The 15126-nt window shown below is 36.6% G+C and overlaps 1 long non-coding RNA gene across 1 annotated transcript; it reads right to left on the bottom strand.

Moving 5' to 3' along the window:
- Nucleotides 1-418: 418 nt before the first annotated feature.
- Nucleotides 419-12474, bottom strand: LOC131552465 (uncharacterized). Its single transcript, XR_009273976.1, has 3 exons — nt 12435-12474; nt 6236-6291; nt 419-752 (listed from the first exon to the last, which is right to left on the bottom strand). It is a non-coding gene; the product is annotated as an uncharacterized LOC131552465 (long non-coding RNA).
- Nucleotides 12475-15126: the final 2652 nt, after the last annotated feature.

Here is a 15126-nt window from a genome sequence, read left to right as displayed (position 1 = left end):
TTCGCTGAGGAACCAAAACTTGCTCTTCTATGGCATCACTGCAAAAACACCCTTTTGGAACCTTGTATGGTTACCAAGTTTGGTTACTAACATTCTTCAATATATATACTTTTGTGTTATACAGGTTTGGAATGACATGAGGTTGAGTAAACCGTAACAGTTTTCATTTTTGGGTGAATTATCACTTTAACGTTTGGACTGTGGAAAAGAACAGCATGAACAATCTGCAAAACTTCTCCAATTTGCGTTCCATGAAGGAAAGTAAATGAAACAATAGGAGAAAATGAAGACAGAATAGTTATGGATGCACTTGACTCTTTAAGACATTTAACATGTTTATTAACAAGAGGAAAACATCTCTACATTGTGAGGAACATCTCATGACAGCATGTGACTCATAGGTTATTTAAATGTTTTTAAAAGTTTCAAACCATCTCAGTATTACAGAAAATGAATGTCATCCGCAGAAGTTGAAAAACAATCAGAATTCCCACAAATACTCATACATAAACTTCACATCAAAGTACTGACCTAGCAATATCCCATATGGCGAGTGGATTACACTGTATAGTTATAAAGTGGAAAAACTCTTGATGATGAGTCTGTTCCAGATCTGCTGTTATTGTTCTGCAGGAGGAAGACGGTTCAGATTGCCTTGCACCGCTGCCTCTCCAGAGCGACCTGCAGCCCGGAGTTCCTCTCCCCCACTTTTAATCTTTCTGCTTCAGGTGATTGATTGGAAAAGGAATGAGCTGTTTATTGGATGCAAGGGAAACAAATTGCTGTTTTAAGTGTGTTGCCTTGATACCAGACATGACTTAAGATGAAGCGCCTAACTCTCTCACTCGATTTTTTTTTTTTCACAGTCTCTCCCTCTCTCCCCGGTGTGCTATGCACAACCTTCATTTGGAGAGCTGCCAACGCAATCCCACTTTCACCCGCTGCATAAGTGTGCACTCTCACATAGCAGCCATTTAACATGGCATCTGTTTCAGACGCCTTTTATCAACCTATAAAATCAGCCCTTAGGTTTCCCGCGCACGCAAACGAACTTGTGATCTGGGTGAACGGTGGATTTCGCTTCGTAAATAGAACCGTAACCATCCTGAAGTCACTCCCAAATAATCACAGATTTGATCGGCGGGTGAAAAGCGGGGGACGCGGAAACACCGATAGCCAGTCAAGGGTTATCATATGGGACTCAAATACAGACAACCGCTGTCAGCTTAGCCTTACATTCATTAACACATGTTGGCAGATTTCATGACTACTCAACATATACCTGTCTAGACACCTTGATGGTCTTGGATAAGAGCCAGATCTCCCACATTACAGGCCTTGTTGTGTGAAGGACATATGGAGCCATCTTGGCACAGGCTTGGCGCACACTGTGAGGGCATGGTCCACTGCGGACTGGCCATAATTACACAGCAACGGACAGACAGGAAACCGACTGGAGATGGACAGAACTCAGGTAGGATAACAGGCCCATTACGACTAGCATACTACTGACAGGTAATCATCAGATCCACAATCAAATGGAGAGAAACAACCAGGATCTATCAACATCACATGAACAAAAGGTAAATATAACATTAATAATATAATACATTTATTTTTTTTTTCTTTCTTTCTTGCTTTTAGTGACCACAGGCTGCCAAACTCAAACTCTCTCTTACACGCGCCAAACAACAACAACAATTAAAGAGTACATATCACTTTTGCTTCACATCACAATTCCATGAATTGCTTTAATAAGAGTTTATAAACATTTGTACATCTCTAAAGTTGTTCATATTATTTATGTTTGAGATGTTGTCATTGTCAATATTGTATGTTTCAGTATCTATGCAAACAAATACTAATGTGGTAAAACCACACTTTACCTAAAATATACTACAATTCAAAGATTTTTGAAAAAAAAATCTGTATTTTTATGCAAACAATAACAAAAAAAACCTGTAAAAAAAATAAATAATAATAATAATAAAAAAAAGTTACAATTAAAATAACTATTTTCTATTTTAATATACTTAAAAATATATTCTTGTGATGGCAAAGCTGAATTTTCAGCAGTGTCAGTTCTCTTCAGTGTCACACGTTCCTTCAGAAATGATGCTAAAGAAACATAAAATATATGGAAATGAAAAATAAATAAAGACCAGCATACTTGTATATAATAATTTAAACTTTGGGTGCACTATTCATTTAAAAAAAACTGCACCTACTTCTCCAGAAGTCAACATTTTCTACTAACCAGATATAGACAAATGTGGAAACTTTTCAAACAGGCGTAAGACCTGAAACAACTTGGGCAAGGTTATAACAATCCCCCGTGTGTTTAGATGAATCACAATGTCATTGTCAATCAAAACACCACCAGTTTTACGTTCATCAGATTTATGAGAAAACTCCTGCCTTTCCCCCTCCTTTATTTTATTCTTTCACCGCATGAACGAATGTGCCTGTTCTCTGGAGGAAAGCGTCACGTGACCTACTTAATGACAATCTGTCTCCGTGCTCACATTTCTCCACTCGGCTTATTTATTTGATAAAGTGCGATGCCTTTCCTTTTGTTGCCCTTAATCGGAGCTTAACGTCTTTACTCCGAGATCAATAAACTTTATGAATTATTTTGCCGCCGTCTATTTTTATGGTTCCTTTTGCTCATTAGCATGGCTGGCTTTATTAGCTGAGGCTGCCAGTGTCTTTAGCCGGTCCTGTGTTCCTTAGGTACAGTAAATATCACTCATGTTGTAATTAATATGCACACCCTCAGCACTAATTAAAACACAGACCCCTCCAACCAGCTGGGCCCAAGCAGAAAGAGCGGCAGTCGTGCCGTAATGAACTTGTTGTAAATGTGAGCCCAGCCATCGGATATCATATCCCTAGGAGCTGACAGCATGCAACGGAGGGAGAAAGTAATAAGATCCATGAACTTGTTAATACCCACCCAACCATCCAGAAGCAAACCCCCACCATCTCTGGAAAGAGAGGATATTTTAATGACACATCTCTAATTAAAGCCTTACTTTATCTCCTGTGTTTGCTTAAGAGAGATTGAACGACAGCGAGAGAAAGAGAGAGAGAAAGGGAGGAGACAGATCTCCAGCAATAAAATAAATGTTCATAAAAACATAACTTTGTTTAAAGTGAAAAATTACTTCCAAATGAGTTGTAATGGATGCATAAAGTAGCTACACCAGCTATATGCATATCCTTCTTATGCATTAAACAGAAATATCACTATAGTTAATTAACACAGAGAAAGTGAATACACAGAGGTTTAACCCAATATATTAAAATGGTAATTATAACTCTTCATAGAATGGCAAGTCAATACAATCCATTACAGAATTTTCATACAGGGATTACGACCCGTCGGTTTTTCATTAGTATAGAAAGTTTACTTTCTGTGTATATTGTAGGCGACCTCTCCTAATGACCTCCTCCCTTACAGCCTAATGTGTTATAAATGTATCTTAGATCATTGAGCAAACAGTGGGAAAGGTCAAGGCTATAAAAGAAGAACAGCGGAGAGTCTGAAGAAAAAGCACAACGTTCACAAAGCTCCTGTCTCGCCACTAGTCTCTGCTGTTGGATCACTTTTCAAGCCTGATCTCCACGATCCACACAAACCTGCATTCCTCTGCCCTGAAAATGTGACGCTTTACTCCAGAGTTTGAGAGGTTGAGAATTACAGGCCTTGTTGTGTGAAGGACATATGGAGCCATCTTGGCACAGGCTTGGCGCACACTGTGAGGGCATGGTCCACTGCGGACTGGCCATAATTACACAGCAACGGACAGACAGGAAACCGACTGGAGATGGACAGAACTCAGGTAGGATAACAGGCCCATTACGACTAGCATACTACTGACAGGTAATCATCAGATCCACAATCAAATGGAGAGAAACAACCAGGATCTATCAACATCACATGAACAAAAGGTAAATATAACATTAATAATATAATACATTTATTTTTTTTTTCTTTCTTTCTTGCTTTTAGTGACCACAGGCTGCCAAACTCAAACTCTCTCTTACACGCGCCAAACAACAACAACAATTAAAGAGTACATATCACTTTTGCTTCACATCACAATTCCATGAATTGCTTTAATAAGAGTTTATAAACATTTGTACATCTCTAAAGTTGTTCATATTATTTATGTTTGAGATGTTGTCATTGTCAATATTGTATGTTTCAGTATCTATGCAAACAAATACTAATGTGGTAAAACCACACTTTACCTAAAATATACTACAATTCAAAGATTTTTGAAAAAAAATCTGTATTTTTATGCAAACAATAACAAAAAAAACCTGTAAAAAAAATAAATAATAATAATAATAAAAAAAAGTTACAATTAAAATAACTATTTTCTATTTTAATATACTTAAAAAATATATTCTTGTGATGGCAAAGCTGAATTTTCAGCAGTGTCAGTTCTCTTCAGTGTCACACGTTCCTTCAGAAATGATGCTAAAGAAACATAAAATATATGGAAATGAAAAATAAATAAAGACCAGCATACTTGTATATAATAATTTAAACTTTGGGTGCACTATTCATTTAAAAAAAACTGCACCTACTTCTCCAGAAGTCAACATTTTCTACTAACCAGATATAGACAAATGTGGAAACTTTTCAAACAGGCGTAAGACCTGAAACAACTTGGGCAAGGTTATAACAATCCCCCGTGTGTTTAGATGAATCACAATGTCATTGTCAATCAAAACACCACCAGTTTTACGTTCATCAGATTTATGAGAAAACTCCTGCCTTTCCCCCTCCTTTATTTTATTCTTTCACCGCATGAACGAATGTGCCTGTTCTCTGGAGGAAAGCGTCACGTGACCTACTTAATGACAATCTGTCTCCGTGCTCACATTTCTCCACTCGGCTTATTTATTTGATAAAGTGCGATGCCTTTCCTTTTGTTGCCCTTAATCGGAGCTTAACGTCTTTACTCCGAGATCAATAAACTTTATGAATTATTTTGCCGCCGTCTATTTTTATGGTTCCTTTTGCTCATTAGCATGGCTGGCTTTATTAGCTGAGGCTGCCAGTGTCTTTAGCCGGTCCTGTGTTCCTTAGGTACAGTAAATATCACTCATGTTGTAATTAATATGCACACCCTCAGCACTAATTAAAACACAGACCCCTCCAACCAGCTGGGCCCAAGCAGAAAGAGCGGCAGTCGTGCCGTAATGAACTTGTTGTAAATGTGAGCCCAGCCATCGGATATCATATCCCTAGGAGCTGACAGCATGCAACGGAGGGAGAAAGTAATAAGATCCATGAACTTGTTAATACCCACCCAACCATCCAGAAGCAAACCCCCACCATCTCTGGAAAGAGAGGATATTTTAATGACACATCTCTAATTAAAGCCTTACTTTATCTCCTGTGTTTGCTTAAGAGAGATTGAACGACAGCGAGAGAAAGAGAGAGAGAAAGGGAGGAGACAGATCTCCAGCAATAAAATAAATGTTCATAAAAACATAACTTTGTTTAAAGTGAAAAATTACTTCCAAATGAGTTGTAATGGATGCATAAAGTAGCTACACCAGCTATATGCATATCCTTCTTATGCATTAAACAGAAATATCACTATAGTTAATTAACACAGAGAAAGTGAATACACAGAGGTTTAACCCAATATATTAAAATGGTAATTATAACTCTTCATAGAATGGCAAGTCAATACAATCCATTACAGAATTTTCATACAGGGATTACGACCGTCGGTTTTTCATTAGTATAGAAAGTTTACTTTCTGTGTATATTGTAGGCGACCTCTCCTAATGACCTCCTCCCTTACAGCCTAATGTGTTATAAATGTATCTTAGATCATTGAGCAAACAGTGGGAAAGGTCAAGGCTATAAAAGAAGAACAGCGGAGAGTCTGAAGAAAAAGCACAACGTTCACAAAGCTCCTGTCTCGCCACTAGTCTCTGCTGTTGGATCACTTTTCAAGCCTGATCTCCACGATCCACACAAACCTGCATTCCTCTGCCCTGAAAATGTGACGCTTTACTCCAGAGTTTGAGAGGTTGAGAATGTGTGGATGAGAGCGTGTTCCTATAATACACATACAGCTAGCTTTGACTGTTCTTTTAGAACAGGTTAGATTTTAGAGTACACAACCGTATAAGCCATAAAAAGTGTTTATGTTTAAGGGATAGTTCAACCTAAAATGAAAATTCTGTTATTTAGGCTACTCACCTTCCTGTCGTTCCAAACCTGCAAGACTTTTTCTTCTTCTGTGGAACATAGCCCTGCTGGAAAAAAACCCCCAACAACAACAGGCACCGTCACGAAATTTGTAATGGTTTTACTGGTTATAATGGGACTTGTATTGGTTTTAATGGAAACTGTAATGGACCCTGTTGGTCTCTACTGGTAATTGGTGGCTTGTTAAAACCAATAAATCCTAATGGAATATGTCCCAAAATACACTACAGAAAACCATTTTTTTAATGGTTTTAATGGTTAAAAGTTGATGGTTTGTATTGTTTGTAATGGTATTTGTAGTGGAAACCATTAGAATAAATGAAGTTTTTGTTTATTCAACACAGAGAAGACATTTTGAGATGGAAGTGTGTGTTGTTTGATTTCCAACATTTTTCAAAATATCTTCTTTTGCTTTTCAAAGAAGAAAGAGATGCAGGTTTTTAACAACATGAGGGTGTGTAGATAATACAATTTTTGGTGAACTATCCCTTTAAGAGATTTCACTAGCATTCTGTCTTCTCAAAACACTGATAATTAATTTCCACCCGTCTGAAAGTCCTAATGGCAGAGAAAACTTTCATCAGCCAAACAAAATGCTATGAGGTGCTGATATCACAGCAGTTTAATTCATGTTGCAGCTAAACATGTGGTCCAAGCTGAAACTAATGAAGTCTTTCTAATTCAGTTATAGTTTATTAATGTCAAAGACACAAGTCCATTAATCAAGTTATAACGCAACTGTGTGCTGAGAGAAATGGCTGGATTTGGTGCGGTAATAAGATCACATACATTTTAAAGGTCTACGATTATCACCGTGGGTTCCTGGGCTCAAGTAAGAACTCCAAAAACGATTTTCATTCGGCGCTCATTAATATGCAAAATTATTCAAATGAGATTGTAATTAAGCATCTACTCAGTGGAAACCCTTTTCATGATAATTTATGATAAACTCTGTAGCTGCTTTGATTGAGATTGATTTTTCGGTGCAGAGAAACTGTCATGAATACAAAACTGATTTCTTCCCCTTTCTCTCATCTGCTCAGGTATACAGATGCAACATACCCTATGATTATTATGATGTAGGCAGCTTATAGAGATATATTAAGCTAATCTGAATAAATTCATCTGATGAATCTGAGGAGAAATGGAAATCCTATTTTTCATGTAAAATCGTTATCTGTACAACCTGTTTCCGGGGCCTTAAATACTATAAACATTGTGGTTCAATTAAAAAGAGAAAGGAAAAAAAAGAGAAGATAACTCGAGTATTTTACATTTGATGCACGGTTGAACAAGGGCTTAGAAGGGAAGTAAATGGAGGGTGAGAGCATGAGAAGAGACAGAGAGAGAGAAAAATAGAAAAAGAGGGGAATTATTATAGCCCAAGGGTTTCTGTGTTTCTCATAGTCATTCCCTGCTCTTAACAACCCACTGGAGACCAAATTAAAAAGGACTGTTAACTTATGAGGTTCACAACTGAACCACACACAGTCTAATGCTTGCTAATGCCTTTTGTATGATCTGATGGTACTGAGAGGCCGTTAAAATAGCAAAATTAATGCCCAGCACGGGAGGTCAGAGACAGTTTCTTCACAGGTAGACGTTAAAGTCTTAACAGGCATGGAATACGATATTGATTTTATCGTAAAATTTCAAATAAATATTTTCAATACTGTGTGATCTTACCCGATGAATTCATAGCGAGTAAATGTTCAGTCGTTTAAGTGAAAGCGTGTATTTGTGTGTGTTTATCCTTGAGGTGCGGCCTCCATAGGCAGAGACAGAACGCACTGAAAGTAGATGAGCTGTGGGTGGATACATGGATGATAATAGGCATCATAATTAAGCAAACCTAAGCGAGCACTTAAGGGACTCAATATCCATTGTTATTAAGGCAGAACATAAAAGGAAAAGGTAGTGCTAAGTAAATAATATTATTGTAATTGGCACACAGGTGAATAATTCAGCGTAATTCTCAAAGCTTGTTAAGGTTCCCTGATGTGTACAGCTAGAGAAACTGTATGCATTTCTACTGTCATTCAACTCATAGATTTGGGCTACTATAAATACCTATACTGTATAAAAAAAGCAACTTATCTCCTTCAGCTGAAGACCAGTATAAACATAAAGGTCACTGATTAGCAAGTTGTTGATATGGCTTAATTGTGAGATGTTGTGTCTGAGCGGTATGAGGGAAGACACTTGTGGTGAGGCTGAGAGAGCTAAAGAGGGGAAACATGGAGAGGAGAGGAGAGCAAACCCAGAAGGGTCATAAGAGGTCAAATCAGCAAACTAAACCACACCGCAGTGACCTGCATATTGGCCGCCTTCAAGTAGCAGTACTGCTTGTACTATCAAACAAGCATGAAACATCTTTTAGAGAGAGCAGAAGTAAAGCTGGGTTTAGTGTCATTTCATTTTCTCCCTGCCTATTGAACTCACCAGATTTGTTGTATGCTGGTTTAAAGGATCCAATTCAAAATTATTCTAGATTGGAAAATTTTAGTAATCCTTTCCTCCAAATTAAAAATCCAGAATCAGATTCTTGTAATAAAACACAATAAACAGCAAAGAATTTGATATAAACAAACAAGAATACAAAGCAAGTTTTTTTAATTAAATGCCAGGTTGCGTGAAGGTTCATTTAGATTTTTGTACAATTTATTAATTACAATTTCTCTTGGTCAAAACAATGTATAATGAATTTTGTGTTTATAATCATTTCTTTAAAAAAATGCATTTAAAGATCATTAAATATAAACTGTTTCTGTCAAATCCAATGTAACAACTAACGGACATGCCAAAAATGGTTCATGTTTAAAAGCCCCCCCCCCCCCAACCCCCTACCCAACATCTTTGAAAATGTATTCTGAGAAATATTCACTTGAGTAATAAATAAATAAATAATTTAAACAACACATTGAGTTCCCCATACTTATGCAATTCATTAGTATCAAAAGTTGCATGGAATTCTGAAAATAAAATGTCACGTCTGTTTACAGACAGGTTAGACATTAAGAATGACAGATTATTCTAACTGAAAATTAAGGATATCATAAAAGATGTTTATGGATTACGGAAGTAGGCTACACACTCTTGAAAACATGAATTGCATAGACCAAAAACAATGAAAGGTGTCAGAAATCAGGTGATGGTATTGCTGGTGCTTTACTTCACATCCAGCAGTGTGTGGTTCTAATTGGTTGTCCTGCAGGGCAAAGAAGAGTGCACATGTCTGGGGAGATCATGTCAAAGCAGCACAGAAAATGTGCACACACACACGGTTTGAAACACAACTCCCCTGTGCCTTACTCTGTCCTCTTTCTCTTTCTTTCGCTTGCTCTCTCTGTCTACCTGACCCTAAGATCGATGAGTCGCACAGAGGCAGGGGCTGGCCATGTGGACAGCAGGGTTGACACAAAGCTAAAGGGGCTTCTTGCCGTCTCACCAAACACATCCAGGCACAGAGCACCAGACAGCTTCATTAACCCTGGGATACAGGAACTACAGGTTACAGCCAGGCCTCACTGCATGTTTACTACAGAGGAAAAGAGCTGGCATAGGAAAGAGTAAACCTACATTCTCGCTTTCCTATTCCCACTTTTATGTCTGCGGTGGCTTCTTGTGAAATGACATGTCATGAGACAGTGGAGATAAACAAAGTGTTGGTATACACTGAATACACTTGACGGAAGGGGCTAAACAAGCTAAAGCTAACAGCAACACAGAAACAAATAGAAAGCAACAAATGCTTTCAAGTAGTAAAAAACATTAAGGCCCGGTTTCACAGACAGCCAGGATTAGGCTATAGTTCAATTAGGACATTTAGCTTTTATAAATATGCCTTAGATAAAAACATTACTGGTGTGCATCTTGAGGCAAAACAATGAATCTTACATATTTTAAGATCACTCAGTGCAAATTTCTTTCAGTTGAAATAGCCCAGACATGCATTTTAGTCTGGGACTAGTTTTAAGCCTTGTCTATGAAACCGGGGGTAAGTGTTCCATTTGAGATTACACGATCCTTAAATTTATAAAAATCATTTGAGACACAACTATGTAGATTTCAATTTTAAAATTTGGGGTTGGTAAAAAAGTCTCTTATGCTCACCAAGGCTGCATTTATTTGATCAAACACAATAAAAACATAATATTGTGAAATATTATTACAATTTACAGTAACTGAATTCTCTAAAAAGTGCTGTTATGTTTAAACTTTCTATTCATAAAAGAATCCTGGGGGATTATTTTATGAATTTTATGAACAGCACTTTTTAGAAAATGTATTAATGTATAATACATTTATCATCCTTAATAAATTATTTGGAGAAAAAAAAAAAACTTGCTGACAAAACTTTTGAACTGCACAGCTCATATTGCGTAAACAATACGCATTTATTGAATGATTGCTGTAGTATTATCATATACACTCAATGATATCAATTTAACCTTTCTGAATTCTGAATTTAATTTGCTACTCGCCTGAAGGACTAGTCTTTGGTCACTTGAAAAGCTATGGAAATATTATGAAAACATGTAAATGATTGTCGCCCAAGGGCACATCTTTAGGAAACAAGAATAACTTAAAGGCACATATTGCAGTTCCTTACGTAAGCTATACTAAAGATCATGAGCACTCAGACAGAACCAATTCAACATTACAGGAAGAAATCAAAATATCCACAAAGGTCTTGCTCTATCTATCGATTTAAATGAGTTGGACTCATTACTTGATTGTTGCTATGCAATATTCTCCGATTTTAGCCCCACTCTTTTTTATTATTTGTTTATCTAGGACGAGCACATAATAAAGACCACTGCAGAATGCACAGCTCTAAAAGAGAAAAAATTACATCATAACCACCACCAATCTGCACAAATAGTGGCACATCATGAAGAGATATATAGCCCTAAATGATGTTTGGTTTGGGGTTTTACATTTCAATTTAGCCCCAGGCCTTAGAGACATTAAGGCCCTAATGTACATCTTGGTCAGTGCAAGTTCCCTGGAGCAGTCCGCATGCTTTATTAGCAAGTCTCTGGCCTCCTCGTAATAGCAAACCAGTCTCTCATTACTGGTCATTAGATTCATATTACTTGTATTTGAAATAGCAATACATCTTGCTACTATAACTAGTTTTAAAGGCCTCAATAATGCACTAAAGAGAAAGAAAATACTTGGAGCAAAACAGTTTGTAATTGGAACATGGTGTAGAGGCTGTTTGCTTGTATGGACTGCTAATGTGCTTCTCTTGTATAATAACTTGTACAATCAGTACAGAAATGTGCAGACTGAAATAATCTTGCATTTAAGGCATACTTTGACTCAGAGGAATGTATAATTTTGCAGGCAATGCCTTGGGGTTACAATATGATAAGTCGACATGTAATGCAGACAATATTAAACAGCTTCTTTTAGTGTGCTGAATGAACATTTGATAATGGAACCGATGCAATAAGACCCATACTGGGAATAAGAGAGAAAATTTCAGCATTCTCACCTTTTTTTTTTTTCTACAAGCTAATAAAGAACTGCACACATGAAGAATACTAAACATGCGCTGAAAGCCCCAACACAGCCAACGTGCTACACCTTGACAGCGCTGCTTCTTGCCAACCGTGTATGTCAATGTAATGATCTGTGATAGGTCAGGTCATTATGCCCTTTTACATATGCATCTATAAATGCATTCATAAATACATAACTTTTTTATTGTGTAGGGTTAAGCCTTGACATTTTAAAATGCATTTTCCTCATCTGTTCGGCATATTCTTTTTTTGACGCTGATGTTTTCCTTTCACAGAGTATTACTGCTACCTGACCCAAAAAGGTCAAAACCAACACACCAATCTCACAAAAACAAACAAACAAACAAACAAAAAACACCTCACATGGATCTGCATTAGTTACATCGGTGAAAGCTTTAATTGTCTTATATTAACACTGCATTGAAAAAAGTAGGAAAGTATCATCTTCAGCTTGTTAGAGCCCTGTCACCTGTGACCAATTCTCAGAAAATAATAATTTTCCAAAATGTTCTCCAAAGCATTTAAAACGTTTTAGAATTATTTTTCAAAAATCAAAACACTGCAGACAGTGTAACCCCTGTGACACATGTAAATTAACCAAGTGAAACAATTCAATTTCAAATTAAACAAACGACATTTTAATTTGGTGACAAACTCACCATGTGCAACTGTGTGCAACACCTTATTGCTTCTCTGAACTTTGACCTTGGAAGGACTTTTTCACAACTTTTAATATTTTCAAAATACAAGTTTTTTTTTTTTTATTTTATTTTAAATTTAATGAATACTTATGATTTTATATTTAATTTAATTTTATATATAATTTAACAAAAAATATTACATGAAGAGGACTAGGGTACTAATTTTCTTTTTTTTATGTGCAAAACATTACTCAACCAATGTATCGTTTAATAAAATGTTTGTGGAAAATGAAAGCTTTTAAATAGAGTTCACTTAAGATTTTAATTTTTGTTATGACATCTATTCTGAACCTGACAAATACAGGGATGTGGCCCCTGCAGTCGAGAAACTGACAGACAGAACATGACAGAAAGAGAAGTGTGGCATACTAACATTCTCAAGACAGTTTCACAAGGGCTGATCTGTCACTTCATGATGGCCTGGGTGAAAATTACAGCCAGTTCGTTTACAGTCCATTTTGAGTATACATAGCACATTAAGAGACTGATTATCTATTTCAGACCATATGGACCTGGGCTGAGGTGGGTCACTGCAAGGCCATCCCAAGCTGCTCTCTCTAATTGCAACAATTATGCCATCTTCATTACAAGGGGCATTTATGGAAAATGGTGCCATGGCCCCTCAAGATTGGTGTCATTGCACTCTGGACTACAAGAGAGCCAAGGAGTTATGCCCTGCAGCCCACACAGCCCAAATGAGCTCATATCCCAGTGATTTTGAGCAGAATGTGGCCCAGGGAAATTTTCTACTGATTTCTATAAGTTGCATGCCTTTTTAACATCTATTGTATAAAGCTCTTGAAACATTCCCTGAATAATTATATATGTGACCCTGGACCACAAAACCAGTCTTAAGTCGCTGGGGTATATTTGTAGCAATAGCCAAAAATACACTGTATGGGTCAAAATTATAGATTTTTCTTTTATGCCAAAAATCATTAGTATATTAGAGATCATGTTCCATGAAGATATTTTGTAAATTTACTACTGTAAATATATCATGTATCATATGTCGTTTTTTGATTAGTAATATGCATTGCTAAGAATTCATTTGGACAACTTTAAAGGCGATTTTCTCAATATTTTGATTTTTTTGCACCCTCAGATTACAGATTTTCAAATAGTATCTCGGACAAATATTGTACGATCCTAACAACCCACACATCAATGGAAAGCTTATTTATGCAGATTTCAGATGATGTATAAATCTCAGTTTCGAAAAATTTACACTTAAGACTGGTTTTGTGGTCCGGGCGTATTACAGAAAGATCCTAACTTTAAAATCTTATCTTATCTGTTTGGTAACCATGGTAATTTCAGTTAGGACCACATTTAGGACAAAAGCTATTACAGAACAGCATTTCCTAAGTGCGTTATCCTATCTTAACTACAGATAGGAAAGGGGTATTACAGAAACCTCCTAACTTGACAAAAAACCCTAAAAACTGTCTTAACTTCAGGACAACCCCACAGCTGTCCTAACTTCAAAATCATTTGAAAACCAACGGAAAAAACGCTTACAACTGTGCTGTCCGACAATGGTATTACATTTATTAATAGTTGAAAATGAAGAACAAAGATGTTTAATGGTAGGAAGACTCTTGGTTATATTTTGATGACACTTATAAGTAATTACAGACTGCCGCACAACATATTACAGTTAGCACAGGAACTGCAACCAGCATTATAGAGACCAACAAAAGTGTCACGGAGCATTATTTGTTGTAGTGCAAGTGACTAATGCCTTACGTTTTTTTTTGCAAAAGGCGATTTTCACAGTGAAGTAGCTTCTATTATTTTGTTTACCTCATCAGCAGTGTTGGTTGCTTGGTAACAGACCCGAGAGTGGATTGTCGAGCTTGATTATGCCATTTAAGATTTCCTAACTAGAGATAAGATACTATTTTGTAAGATAGGATAAGAATCCCAAATCAAGTTAAGATTTGCTTCTGTAATACGAATTTGCGAAAAATCCTAATTTAACATATCATATCTTAAGTTAAGACCTAAGATAAGAAATTTTCTGTAATACGCCCCGTCACATATATGTCACACCTCATCTATCATCAGTTTTAGCCAAATGAAAAGTATATTTTTGTAAGATTCTTGAACGAATTGTTCTTTTGATTCGGATCTTCTCAATGAATATGTTGTTCTTAAAACCTGCCAAAATGATTTATTATTCACACTGAATGGTTTGTTCACAAATTAGGCTGAACAGCTTGTACAGGAAAATAAGTTACTTAAAAAACAATAGTAGCCTATTAACAGGAGATAATGGAAGTGTTTGTGACATGATAACAGTTGACTTTGGATTTTATTTGAAATGTGCAAAAACCACACCACAGATGTACAGTAAATCAACTTTAGTGTCTACTGTAAATGCAAATTATAATTACTCTGCAGGTTATAAATGACTTTGTTTTATGAGTTGAAAACCGAAACTGAGCTGATTAAACTGTTACTTTAGAATCAGTTCTTTGCAACAAACTGTTCGAAGGAACCGATTAGCGAAACGAGTGGAACCTCTCGTCCCTATCTTGAATAACATCGGCTCTTCCCTGTGATTAAACTTATGCTACGGCTATTGCCCCGCCTTTCTACCTATTTTATTGGTGGTTGAATATGAAAGGCATACGCATTCCTGCTT

The sequence above is a fragment of the Onychostoma macrolepis genome, chromosome 13 (assembly GCF_012432095.1).
Source record: "Onychostoma macrolepis isolate SWU-2019 chromosome 13, ASM1243209v1, whole genome shotgun sequence".
In the NCBI taxonomy this organism is placed as follows: Eukaryota; Metazoa; Chordata; class Actinopteri; order Cypriniformes; family Cyprinidae; genus Onychostoma; species Onychostoma macrolepis.
The sequence above is the reverse complement of the archived record's forward strand: the minus strand, read 5'-3'. Positions and strand labels throughout refer to the sequence as shown.